At 50.7% G+C, this 13,121-nt stretch overlaps 1 protein-coding gene across 1 annotated transcript in view; it reads right to left on the bottom strand.

Moving 5' to 3' along the window:
- The window catches only part of PRAG1 (PEAK1 related, kinase-activating pseudokinase 1), a 52,556-nt gene extending 51,497 nt beyond the window's left edge, over nucleotides 1-1,059 (bottom strand). The window contains exon 1 of the mRNA XM_030565267.1: nucleotides 1,042-1,059. The gene's annotated coding sequence lies outside the window, so the exon portion shown is untranslated. The remainder of the gene's footprint in view (nucleotides 1-1,041) is intronic.
- Between the last annotated feature and the right edge of the window lie 12,062 nt (nucleotides 1,060-13,121).

The following is a 13,121-nucleotide window of genomic DNA, read 5'->3' as shown; positions in this document are numbered from 1 at the left end:
GACGCAGTTTGCCTGAGCCACATCCCAGTCATAAAAATGTTATTGCGATTAAGTCAGAGGTAACAAAGTAGTGAAAGAACCTCCACCCACCAGCCTTATATAATAAGCAAGTAAATAATGGTAGCAGAATAATTAAGAATCTAAATATGCTCAAATAAATTTGTTAGTCTCTAAGGTGCCACAAGTACTCCTGTTCTTTTTAAGAATCTAAAAACATTTCAGGCAATTTATCATAGGGGACTAGTTCCTTTGACATCAATGGGCTTTGGATCAGATCCCTGGAGTGCTGTACGCTGAGTGACAATTAACGCCCCCTTTCACCTAAGATCATCATGTGGGCAGTCACCCCACTGCTCAGTTCATTCCTATTATGTGCAAGTGTCTCCTCACCAGACCGGCAGAGCTCTCATCCTATTGCCTTCCCCCTCCCCTACAGGCTGGCTGCAGGAGCTGCACCCCTTCATGGCCAAGAACCCATAAGCAGCCCTCGCGACTTCTCTCCAAAGCAGACAGGCCAGACACACCCAAATCTCACACACTTCCCCTCTTCCTGATTCCCAACCTTGCTAACAAACTCCAAATTTCTGGGCTGAGATTACTAAAATAAGACATAAAAAGGGAACTCTTTAATGAGTCTCTGAATCATCCCCCAACAAAGTTAACTCCCTATTAACATCTGCATTATCGATGCTTCATATTTATGTAGCAAGTCATCAGGAGAGCTCGGATTAGAAACCAAAGCTCCTGACTGCCAGACCCACATCCAGTCCATCTGACAGACCGTGCTGCTTCTCAAACACAGTTAACAAATTAATCTCTGAAAATCCAAATTTCTCTCAATATCTGGCATTGTTTTAGTTTGCTTCGTGCACTGCTGCAACCTATCCTTCACAGGACCTGGGCAGCATTAGCGTTCGAAGAGTTGTGAGACTTCAGTTAAAATTTGGAGCTGGCTTGATGCAGCAGCACTAGGAACCCTGTTAGTTTAGATGAACTGAAGAGAAGAACTAACAGCACTGATGGCAGAGTGCGTCATCTTACCAGTAACAAAGCGACTGCTTAATCCTTTGTCCAGATGACAATCCTATGAATTCCCATCTCTGCGCAGAGTGCTGAGAATCAAGAAGTCGATCAGTGACCAATGCAGCAATTTCTTGGCTCAGGAGGACAGTATCCAAGAGGGACCTCTACTCTGCTTGCTTAAGAAATTCTGGGATAATAGCTCTTTTAACTGGGTGTCCAGTTTTTGCTTGAGGTGTTGGCTGCAGGGGAGGGCACTAAACCACATATAACAGAGCTGACGAACAAGGGGTCTTTGTCAGCTGTCGGACACCTGCAGCTGTTTTGGCATGCCTCTCCCAGGAGGGGTGGTTTTGTTGGAGAATAGTCTACAAAAGATCGAGCAAATTGAGCATAAAAGAAAAGCTTTTACTGATTAAGTCACTGAATCGCCTTAAAATAAAGCTGTGTCATCTAATATGCTCCCTAGGGCAATGTGGTAACTCCGAAAACGCCTGAGAGGCCAGCCAGGTCATCCTAGATCAGCTGTCATTGGTAGATATCCTCTTGGAAAGGAATTTGCTGTTTTTAAACTCTGCTCATTTTTGTTTATTTTTAACCAGCATTCTCTTCCAGTACATAACTGGCAAATAGTTACTTGCCATGACAGGCAGCCACCCTTGACTGAATGCTACCAAGGAACAGATGCCCAGAATGAAACGTGGCTTTTTAAATCACTGCACAGTGCTGCTCTTATCTGCCGGGCAATGACAAGAGTGACCATGCTATTGTAACACAGAACAGCCAGCCACTGTCCTCAGAAGCATCAGCTCAGCGTGTATTGTTCTCTTGTTGCCATGTTGATTGAAAGTGGTTATAATGCCCTGGAAAACTGCTGGGAGGATGGCACTGGAGACTGAGTCATTCAGCAGTGGACTGATGACAATGCGCTCAGCCAAGGCACACAAGGCTTTACCGACACTTTACTCAAAATGTCATCACTTGCATGGTGTTCAGACGTGTGGAGCACCCATGGCTCCTGCTGAAAATCAAAGGGAGCTGCTGTGTGCTTAGTACTTCTGATCCATATTTAGATTTATCAGTAGCTGATTGATTTGTGTGCCACTGCACGGCACCTGCTTTGGGAAATGTTGCCCTGTTTCTGTAAATGTATTGTTACAGTTATCGGTATCTAGATACACTGTGCTCTGCTGAGCCACACATTGGAGAGCGATTCGATTCAGCGAGGCAAGCCATCAAATCCCTTTCAGGGTCTGGTCATCCACAGATACCTAGCACATTCTGAGAGCTGATCAGCCCATTGCTGTGTCTTTCGCTCTGTATAAAACCAACAAAGCATGAGGAACCACATGGACACAGTAGGAAGGGTGGGGGGCAAATAACCACGTTTACTAAATATACACAACGTGCAAGGCCTAGTTACATACACCCACTGCTTCTCTGCCTGGCTTCTAAAACAGAGGGTATGGCCACAACGCAATTAGGGTATGTGACATTCCCCAGGATACAATCTAGACAGATGGACAACTGCGTCCCCTCAATTCTCCAACCTGAGGTGCCTTTTACGGTGCTTCGCTGTGAGAACTACCACTCCTGGTCTGCCCACACACAGCCTCCATCATGTAAATCACTCCCAGCTATACTGTATGAATGCTTGGGCCAGCCAGCTGTGAATTACACTGCAGGCAACATCATCAAATTCCCAGTCCCCGACTTCCCCACAGAAATGTGTGTCTTGTGTTGCCCAGCACCCTCCGGGACAATGCGAGCTCATAGAAAGTCTGTCATTTTATTAATAGGAAATGATATGCACAAATCTTGTTATCTCAAATGGCGTTCCCCAAATATGTCAATCCAATTAAACTGGTTTAAATAAAACAAGTTTATTAACTACAGAAAGATAGATTTTAAATGATTACAAGTAATGAGACATAAAAGTCAGACTTGGTTACAAAGAAATAAAAAGGTAAAATGCAACTAACGCCTAACTTAACAAGCTAAGTGACTTCATAGCAAAAAAGTTTCTCTCACTACAGGTTCTAGAAGTCTTACTGGCTGAATTCCATCTGCCAAGATGTCTTCCTAGTCCAAAGATGCTTCCTTTGTCCTTCAAGGGTGGTTGATGCTCTAAGTAGAGATGAAGGGAGAAATATTTTGGGGTGTCTCCTGCCTTCTCTCGTAGTTCTCTTTTTCTTTGTAAATCATCTCCAACTGAGGCTCAGGAGACAGCAAGTCTGTGGGGATGGGAACCTTCAGCTGTTTCTTTGTCAAAATGTAGATTTCTCACTCACACACTTTTTCCTGTCAAAGAGTAGCCACTTAACCAGGTGATAGACCATTTGATTTTGTTGACATCTGGCCTGTCAGTATGCCTTTTGCCTCTGAGGAACTGGTTTGTGGCTGCGTTTCTAAACTTGGAAAGTCTCAGTAATGTTATGCAGTAGAATCTTATATCTTTACATACAACCTTGCCAAACATATTTTACCAGGACAATAACGATCAGCAAACTATGAATTTTCAAACACCACCTCACACGGAATACGTTGCCCAAAATTTATCATAGACTTGGGAAAAGGGATGAACATTGGGGTACAGACTATCATCGTGTGTGACTGCAGCAGTAGCTTTAATCTAACCAGCACCAATATCAGTGAAGCCACTCCAGCACAGACTTCAACGCAAGCTTTCCGTGGGACCCTGGTACACACTTGAGCAGCCAGCCCATGCTGAAGTCCATGCTGCTGCGGTCTCACTGCTATTGACATCTGAGCTAGCATGATTATAGCTACCTTGGGTATTTTCTACACATGCTGCAATCACACTTCCAGAAGCAGTGAATGCATACCAGTGCAACACAGGGAGCATCACCAGAGGGCTCACAAACTATTTAAAGCAGTGGTTTTCAACCTTTTTTCATATGTGAACTCCTAAAAAGTTTTAAATGGTGGCGCAGACCCCTTTGGAAATTTTAGACGTGGTCAGCGGAACCCCAGGAGTTCGTGGACCACAGGTTGAAAACCACTGATTTAAATAGTTTGTGAACCCTCATATGGTGACTTTTCATGGGCATGGGATGGATGGTCACCAGCAGGAACTGGATGGAGCCCACCCATTTAATGCCCATGAAAAGCCATCATATGGCAATCTATTTCTGGTCAAACCTGACATAGGAGAGCTTCATCATACTGGTGACACCGAAGTGTATTGAACCAATGTCCCAGCTTGGCATTAGGGGACACCGTATTGCTGGGGTAATTGTCTTTCAACAATTATCCTGACCATCTGTGGTACTTTCTGCAAGAGACGGTTCTGAACCCAGGCATCCTGGCTGGTTCTAAATCCCCCTTGGCAAAGGTACCTCCTTTACTTCCTGCTCAAAGCTGTGTGAAGTGTTGCAGAGCATTGCTGCTTTACACTTGAAAGGTGGCTGCATTTCAGCGATGGAGGAAGTGAAGTGACTGGCCCTGATTGTGATCTCGAAGCGTAGCTCCATCTACATCCATGGAGATACTGCAGATTTATGCCATGAGGTGAGGGCAGAACCCATCCCCCAGTTGTATATGAGTTACAGTTTGGAAAGTGCTTTGCAATCCTCCGGTGAAGGTATTGTATGAATATTAGACAATCACATTGTTTGTTATGCACAAAGAATAAATGTGGAGCTATTCTGAAGAAACCTTGCATACAAAATGGTCTTGTTGAAGGATTTTTTTGCACACCCTGTAACAAGACGCCTGACTACCTGGGTGGTGCTGACTGCAAGCAACAATGATCCCTTTATTTGAGCCAGATCAGAACCACTCTGTCAGCAGCCATTCTCCATTAAAGAAAAGAAAAGAAAACCTCTCTGTGGTCAGCAGTTTCCTTATCTACCTATCTTTCCATATTACTAGACAATGGGATTGTGTTTTTATATGGTAATGGTACAATCATTTGAACGGTCGCACTTTTAAAATTCTAATGTGAAAAAGGTTCATTGCCCCGAATTACATACCCAGTCAATGAATAATAGGGACGTTGTGGAGGCTAACAACCCCCAGCCCCCACCAGTATAACTGCGATTTACTGGAATTGGGGGAGGGGAGGAAATCCCCCGCACAGAACAGCGGTGACTCTATTTCCCAGAGTTCAAAAGGAATCATGAAAAAGGCCTTTGAATCCCTCGACTTATAGTGACCATGTGTCAGAACGGAGATTTGATGGTGCCCTTTCCCCTCTTCACATAATGCCCTCTTGTGTACAGAAATACAAATTGCGTTCGTATTAAGTGGGATAAAACAGTAATGATCAGGAGAATTGCTTGAGTAACAGGATGACCAAGATATTTGTGACAAGCTCTGGCACTTCCTCACATCAGCACAATGGTGGTTTTCTTTTCCTAAGCATGTGGGGAGACAAGCTCTGACACAGTATGATTTTACAGCTACCATTTGATATATAGACTAGCTACACACATATACCCCCCCAAGCGACCCCCTCACAGCTATCTGTGTGCTCAAGCACGTGCACGCACGTGCACGCACACACACACACACATTCACTTGGAAAAGCCTTGTAATGAGAATTGCTGATCTTCCTGCTGGCAATGGACAAAGCTAATTTGACACGTTTGCTTGAGGAACATTCTCCCCTCACCACATGTCAAGGGAACAGACTCCAAACCGTTTCCCTCCTGTGGTCACATCCCTTGGGGAATGACTGCCTCCCTGTCCAGACATGAGAGCCAGGAAACACACAAATATCTGACCGAATTGGCTGCTGTGCACAGGTTTGTGGGGAAGAGGCACAGAGATAGCAGCATCCTGCTGCCTAACTTGGTCCCATCTGGGGGTTTGTGGCTCTGCTGACTCAGGAAGGTTTGTTTGGCGGGGAATGGCCGTACTCCGTGGCACCATCCACAAAGGACATTGCCAGAGTCATATAGTTTAAGACCAGAAGGAATCACCAGCCATTTAGTCTGAGCTCCTTTACAGCATAGGCCATGAACGCCGCCATGAACGCCACCAGCAACCCACACACTAAACCCAACAATGGAAATGAGACCAAAACATTACAGCCCAAAGGATACTAGACTGTGGCGTGCCACAGGCAGAGAACATGAGGGCAGAGAAATGATTAAAGTGAGAGATACACGAATAATCCTAGCCAGTCACCCGCACGCTGCAGAGGAAAGTGAAAACACACAAGATCACTGCCAATCTGACCTGGGGGGAAATTCCTTCCCCACCCCACACATGGCAATCATAAGCATGTGAGCTAGAGGTGCCAGCCAAGCACCTGAGAGAGAGAGGATGCTTGGTGCCACCTCAGAGCTTCCCACTCCATACACCCATCCAGTGTCCTGTCTCCATCCCTGATGCTTAAGAGGACGGAGGCCAAAAAACCAAAAAGACACCAGAATACATTTGACATCAGAAGACACCCAGACCCCTGCAGGTGACCGGCTGAAGTACAGATGCATGAGATTTAGAAACATAAGAGAAACCAGAGAGGATCTTCAGGGATGCCGAGCCCCATCCCCCACCATCACAAGCAACCCCATAAGACAATGCCCTCAGAAATTTGTCCAGCTCGTTCTTAAAACTAATCAAGTTGTTTGCCCTGTACAACTCTTGATGGGAGGCTGTTCCAGATCCTCACCCCTCTGAACTTTCTTCTAACTGCCAGTCTTGAGTTTGTTCATGGCCAGTTAATATCCATTTGTTCTTGTGCGAACACCGTCCTTCAGCTTAAATAGCTCGTCACCTCCCTAGTGCTTACCCCAATGTATTTATAGAGAGAAATCATATCCCCCCTCAGCCTTCGTTTTGCTAGCCCAACCTCTTCGAGTCTCCTCCGTAAGACAGGCCTCTCTTCCCCCAGTCATCCTAGTAGCTCTCCTCTGCACCCGTTCCAGTCTGAATTCATCTTTCTTAAACATGGGAGATCAGCATTGTACCCATATTCCAAACGAGGTCTTACCAGGCCCTTGTACAATTGCATCAAGACTTTGCTCTCTGTACTGGACATGCCTCACCTGATATATCTTAGGATCATATTTGCCTTTTTCACAGCTGCATCACAAAGGTGGCTCATAGTCGTCCTCTGACTGACCCACACGCCCAGGTCTCTCTTCTCCGCTGTCACTTCCAGCTGATGAGCCCCCAGCTTGTAGCAGAAATTCTTGTTATTGGACCCTATGTGCATAACCTTATACTTTGTGCTATTGAATTTCATCCTAGTTCCATCACTCCAGGCTCCAAGGCCATCCAGATCTTCCTGTATAATGTTCTGATCCTCGTCTGTATTGATGGTACTTTGTATATTAGCAAATTTCATTAACACACTCTTACTTTTTGCATCAAGGTCATCAATGAAAATGTCAAATAGGACTGGTCCCAAGACCAACCCTCAAGGAACTCCGCTCCAGTCCAATAGTTCACCTGTCCTGTAAGACAGGAATGGCCTTGATGCAATGGAAGCCCCCAGGTGGGTATGGCCATATCTGACAGCAGAGATCCCTATAGCCCATCTCCAAAGGGAATGGCTGGGGGGGGGGGTGAATCCTTCCTCTGATTCCCTCTTGCCCAGATCCATTGGTTTGTGGTGAGCGCTCAGGGAGCAAACAGCACTTCCTCCATCTTTCTGACAGCCTCCTGAGGCCAGGCCTCTGCTAGCTGCAGTGGGGAGGAGGGGAAATTCAGAGTCCCCAGTATGAATTGTTTCTGCAGAGAGGATGACTGGGGCCCTGTCATTAACACAGTGACCCTCTAACACCAGACAGCAAGTTGATGTCTCAAAGAGAAGCACTCAAAAGGCAGGAAATGCCAAAGTTCTGGGGCCCTATCCTGCCAAAATCCAACTCATTCCAAAATAAGGTACAAGTAGCTCCAGGCCCTGCCTCCCCCTGCGTCTTGCTTGCCAGTCTTTGTCATTGAAAGTCACACATTCCTTCTCTGTTGCTATGTGAAAGACCACACGAACAACAGGGGAACTAGTGAGAGAGAACCGTCAGAGTGACTATAGAGTACATCAGTGCACAAAACAAACTGACAAAATAGTGTGAAGTATTGCTGCCCTCCAATCTCTCAGTAAATGTTCGGTGTTACATACACCATTAGACGATCATGTATTCTCCGAGCGTTTCAGAAGGTCCCAGTCACATATAAAGGAATTGGAAAAAAGAAAGATTAAAGAAAAACTGCTCCACCTCCTGACGTCAAAGTTTCGATTCCCTTGAGTACGTGCAGCTGAATTACCAGTTAAATCTCTGGTGCCTCTTGGGCATTTCCATGTAAACTTGATACTATTTTGACATACCCATGATGAGTCTCTTCCCTGCACTGTAAAAGCAGCAAAGAATCCTGTGGCACCTTATAGACTAACAGACATTTTGGAGCATGAGCTTTCGTGGGTGAATACCCACTTCCTCAGATGCATGTAGTGGAAATTTCCAGGGGCAGGTATATATATGCTAGCAAGCAAGCTAGAGATAACGAGGTCAGTTCAATCAGGGAGGATGAGGCCCTGTTCTAGCAGTTGAGGTGTGAAAACCAAGAGAGGAGAAACTGGTTCTGTAGTTGGCAAGCCATTCACAGTCTTTGTTTAATCCTGAGCGGATGGTGTCAAATTTGCAGATGAACTGAAGCTCAGCAATTTCACTTTGAAGTCTGGTCCTGAAGTTTTTTTGCTGCAAGATGGCCACCTTAAGGTCTGCTATAGTGTGGCTAGGGAGGTTGAAGTGTTCTCCTACAGGTTTTTGTATATTGCCATTCCTAATATCTGTTTTGTGTCCATTTATCCTTTTCCGTAGCGACTGTCCAGTTTGGCCGATGTACATAGCAGAGGGGCATTGCTGGCATATGATGGCATATATTACATTGGTGGAGGTGCAGGTGAATGAACCGGTGGTGGTGTGGCTGATCTGGTTAGGTCCTGTGGTGGTGTCGCTGGTGTAGATATGTGGGCAGAGTTAGCATTGAGGTTTGTTGCATGGATTGGTTCCTGAGCAAGAGTTACTATGGTGCGGTGTGCAGTTACTGGTGAGAATATGTTTCAGGTTGGCAGGTTGTCTGTGGGCAAGGACTGGGATCATTGTCTAGGATGGGTTGTAGATCCTTGATGATGCGTTGGAGGGGTTTTAGCTGGGGACTGTATGTGATGGCCAGTGGAGTCCTGTTGGTTTCTTTCTTGGGTTTGTCTTGCAGTAGGAGGCTTCTGGGTACACGTCTGGCTCTGTTGATCTGTTTCCTTATTTCCTCGTGTGGGTATTGTAGTTTTGAGAATGCTTGGTGGAGATTTTGTAGGTGTTGGTCTCTGTCTGAGGGGTTAGAGCAGATGCGGTTGTACCTCAGTGCTTGGCTGTAGACAATGGATTGTGTGATGTGTCCGGGATGGAAGCTGGAGGCAGGAAGGTAGGCATAGCGGTCGGTAGGTTTTCGATATAGAGTGGTGTTAATGTGACTTAATGTGTACACTAGACTTGATGTTAATGTGTACACTAGACTTGATGGCCTCCTTAGGCTGGGGAGAGGGGGACTGCCAGCCGTGTATGGGTGGCAGGGGGAATGCAGGCCAACCCACTCCTCTGCGTTCCAGCCCGGGGCCCTAGGAGCGGCTATCACTGCTAACGGTCAGTGGGGTTCCTGATTGCAACACACTGACATGGGTTCAGGTACACTTGCAGCCTGACTGGGGTCGGCTGCCCCTGGGCTACTTCCAGTCTCCCCCTCTGGGTCTACCTGTTCTGTGGCGTCAGCCCCTGGGAAGTCCAGTAGCATGGGCCCCTCCTGGCTGCGGTTGGGTGGTAGATCCAGCAGTACCTCTGGGAAGTCTGGCCAGGGTTGCTCTGGGGGTACCTCGGGGTAACAGCAGGGAAGGGGTGACTCCGGCAGCCCCTCCTCGTAGCGGGCGCGGGGCAGCTCCGGCAGCTCCTCGTCGTAGCGGCTGCGGGGAAGCTCCGGCAGCTCCTCGTCGTAGCGGCTGCGGGGCAGCTCCGGCAGCTCCTCGGTGTAGCGGCTGCGGGGAAGCTCCGGCAGCTCCTCGGCGTAGTGGCTGCGGGGAAGCTCCGGCAGCTCCTCGGTGTAGTGGCTGCGGGGAAGCTTCGGCAGCTCCTCATCGTAGCGGCTGTGGGGAAGCTCCGGCAGCTCCTCGGCGTAGCGGCTGCGGGGAAGCTCCGGCAGCTCCTCGTTGTAGCAGGCGCGGGGAAGCTCCGGCAGCTCCTCGTCGTAGCGGCTGCGGGGAAGCTCCGGCAGCTCCTCGGCGTAGCGGCTGCAGGGCAGCTCCGGCAGCTCCTCGTCGTAGCGGCTGCGGGGCGGCTCCAGCAGCTCCTCGTCGTAGCGGCTGCGGGGCGGCTCCGGCAGCTCCTCGTCGTAGCGGCTGCGGGGCAGCTCCGGCAGCTCCTCGGCGTAGCGGCTGCGGGGCGGCTCCAGCAGCTCCTCGTCGTAGCGGCTGCGGGGAAGCTCCGGCAGCTCCTCGTCGTAGCGGCTGCGGGGCGGCTCCGGCAGCTCCTCGTCGTAGCGGCTGCGGGGCAGCTCCGGCAGCTCCTCGGCGTAGCGGCTGCGGGGCAGCTCCGGCAGCTCCTCAGCGTAGCGGCTGCGGGGAAGCTCCGGCAGCTCCTCGGCGTAGCGGCTGCGGGGAAGCTCCGGCAGCTCCTCGGCGTAGCGGCTGCGGGGAAGCTCCGGCAGCTCCTCGGCGTAGCGGCTGCGGGGAAGCTCCGGCAGCTCCTCGGCGTAGCGGCTGTGGGGCGGCTCCGGCAGCTCCTCGTCGTAGCAGCTGCGGGGCAGCTCCGGCAGCTCCTCGTCGTAGCGCCTGCGGGGCAGCTCCGGCAGCTCCTCGGCGTAGCGGCTGCGGGGCGGCTCCGGCAGCTCCTCGTCGTAGCGGGCGCGGGGAAGCTCCGGCAGCTCCTCGTCGTAGCGGCTGCGGGGAAGCTCCGACAGCTCCTCGGCGTAGCGGCTGCGGGGCGGCTCCGGCAGCTCCTCGTCGTAGCGGCTGTGGGGTGGCTCCGGCAGCTCCTCGTCGTAGCGGGCGTGGGGAAGCTCCGGCAGCTCCTCGGCGTAGCGGGCGCAGGGAAGCTCCGACAGCTCCTCGTCGTAGCGGCTGCGGGGAAGCTCCGGCAGCTCCTCATCGTAGCGGGCGCGGGGAAGCTCCGGCAGCTCCTCGTCGTAGCGGGTGCAGGGAAGCTCCGACAGCTCCTCGTTGTAGCGGGCGCGGGGAAGCTCCAGCAGCTCCTCGTTGTAGCGGGCGCGGGGAAGCTCCGGCAGCTCCTCGTCGTAGCGGGTGCAGGGAAGCTCCGACAGCTCCTCGTCGTAGCGGGTGCAGGGAAGCTCCGACAGCTCCTAGGCGTAGCGGGCGCGGGGAAGCTCCGGCAGCTCCTCGTTGTAGCGGGCGCGGGGAAGCTCCGGCAGCTCCTCGGTGTAGCGGCTGCAGGGAAGCTCTGGCAGCTCCTCGTTGTAGCAGGCGCTGGGAAGCTCCGCCAGTCTGGGCAACTGCCCTGGGCCTCAGCAGCCTCCCAGACACGAGCACCTTCTGGCAGGTGTGCTCCTGACGGCGGCTGGGCTCCAACTGAGCGCCGCTGGCCGACTTTTATACTTCCGGGTTGCCTCCTGACCCTCTGAGGGGCGGGTCCAGTACCTGGTGGCCCCGCCCCTTCCGGCCCATGGCGGGGCTCGACCCTCCCTGAGGAGGAGGGGAGCCACACCGCCTCGCTATAGTTGGGTTAAACTTCATTGAAGCTGGTGGTTGTAACACCTGCCCTTCATTTGGGTTAAGCGTAAAAAACAATTGAGCTCCTTTATGGAACCAGGTCACTGAAACAATAAGAGCCACCCAAAGTACAGGCCGAGGGCAAGACCTGAGTGGAAGCTGAATCGCATGCCCAAGGGGTTTCCCTAGGGACTAATGTAGTAAACATCTGGGCTGGGGCATTGATCGGTGGAGCTGGGGAGAAAAGGAGCAGAAAGATAAGGCTACAGCCAGCACAAACATTGTGACTGGGGCCCTGAGAAAAAGCCGAGAGAGAGCATTTTGGTTGAGTGCTGGCTGGAAAGAGACTTGGAACTAGGAGCAAAGACACTGTCTCCTGTTGTCTGACCCCTCTTGTCTTCAGGGAGCCAGGACTTTGTACATTCTTTATAAGCAAACAGGATTGCATCAAAGAAATATCCGTTTCCATCCATTACTCCTCCTAACAGAACAAAACCACTAGATCCCACATCTTGGCTAATCATAAGGGCCAAAAAGGAGTAAGTATTATAGCAAGGGGAGAGAGGTCAGTTTCTATTGCCTTCCCAGCGTCCCTGGGGCTCATAGGCTACACTTTGCCAGTCTAGCTACATCAGCTTTTGAGTGTAGACGAGGCCCTGTGGGCCCATGCCTTTGCTCATCTGTCTAGCCGCATGTCTAAATGCACACAGCAGCGCAGCTGGCAGCTGTGCAGGCTGAATGCAGAGAAGAAGGAGCACAGAACTGGGGCTCTGCTTGCACACCTCAGATGCTGCATGGTTCCACAGGGATTCTCAAAGATTATTTCCCCCACCCACAAGCCACCTCTCTTAGGTGAGTTCCTTCCCCTAGCCAGCTCAATAAGGGCGCCACAGCCCATCTGCAGCTGTCAGGTCCTTCCAGCACACCCTGCACCCCGGACATCTGCTCCCAGCCAGCCCTGCAAACTGGTGCTGGAGCTGCCAAACACTCACATCATGCCGTGAGACATGCAGCCTTGCCAAGGCCAGCAGCATCAGGCAGAGCTCGGCCCACGTTTGGATGCCGGGTGTGTGTGCGGGAGCGAGCGTTTGGTTCATCAGGTACCTCCTTTCACTGACAGTGGCCTCAGAGTACCGCACATCTGCCAAGCAGGAGTCTCTCTAGCACCCAAAGGGGCGGTAAAGGAGGCTGTGTGGTGTGAGCCAGACCCAGCATTGTCAGGAATACAAAGATGGTGGGGGACAGAGTGGGGCAGGGCAAGGACAGTGGGAAACAGACACAGACCAGGGGGCTTTCTGCTAACACTGGATAAGGAATGCTATTAGGATCAGGGCTACAGTATCATGCCAAAGCAACTCTGGCTGCTCTCGCTGCACCACTGCAGGGCTTCTGGCTTGACCCTTCCTTGCCCCAGCCG

This window comes from Gopherus evgoodei, chromosome 5 (genome assembly GCF_007399415.2).
Source record: "Gopherus evgoodei ecotype Sinaloan lineage chromosome 5, rGopEvg1_v1.p, whole genome shotgun sequence".
NCBI classification, from domain to species: Eukaryota; Metazoa; Chordata; order Testudines; family Testudinidae; genus Gopherus; species Gopherus evgoodei.
This window is presented reverse-complemented; position numbering and strand designations above follow the sequence as displayed.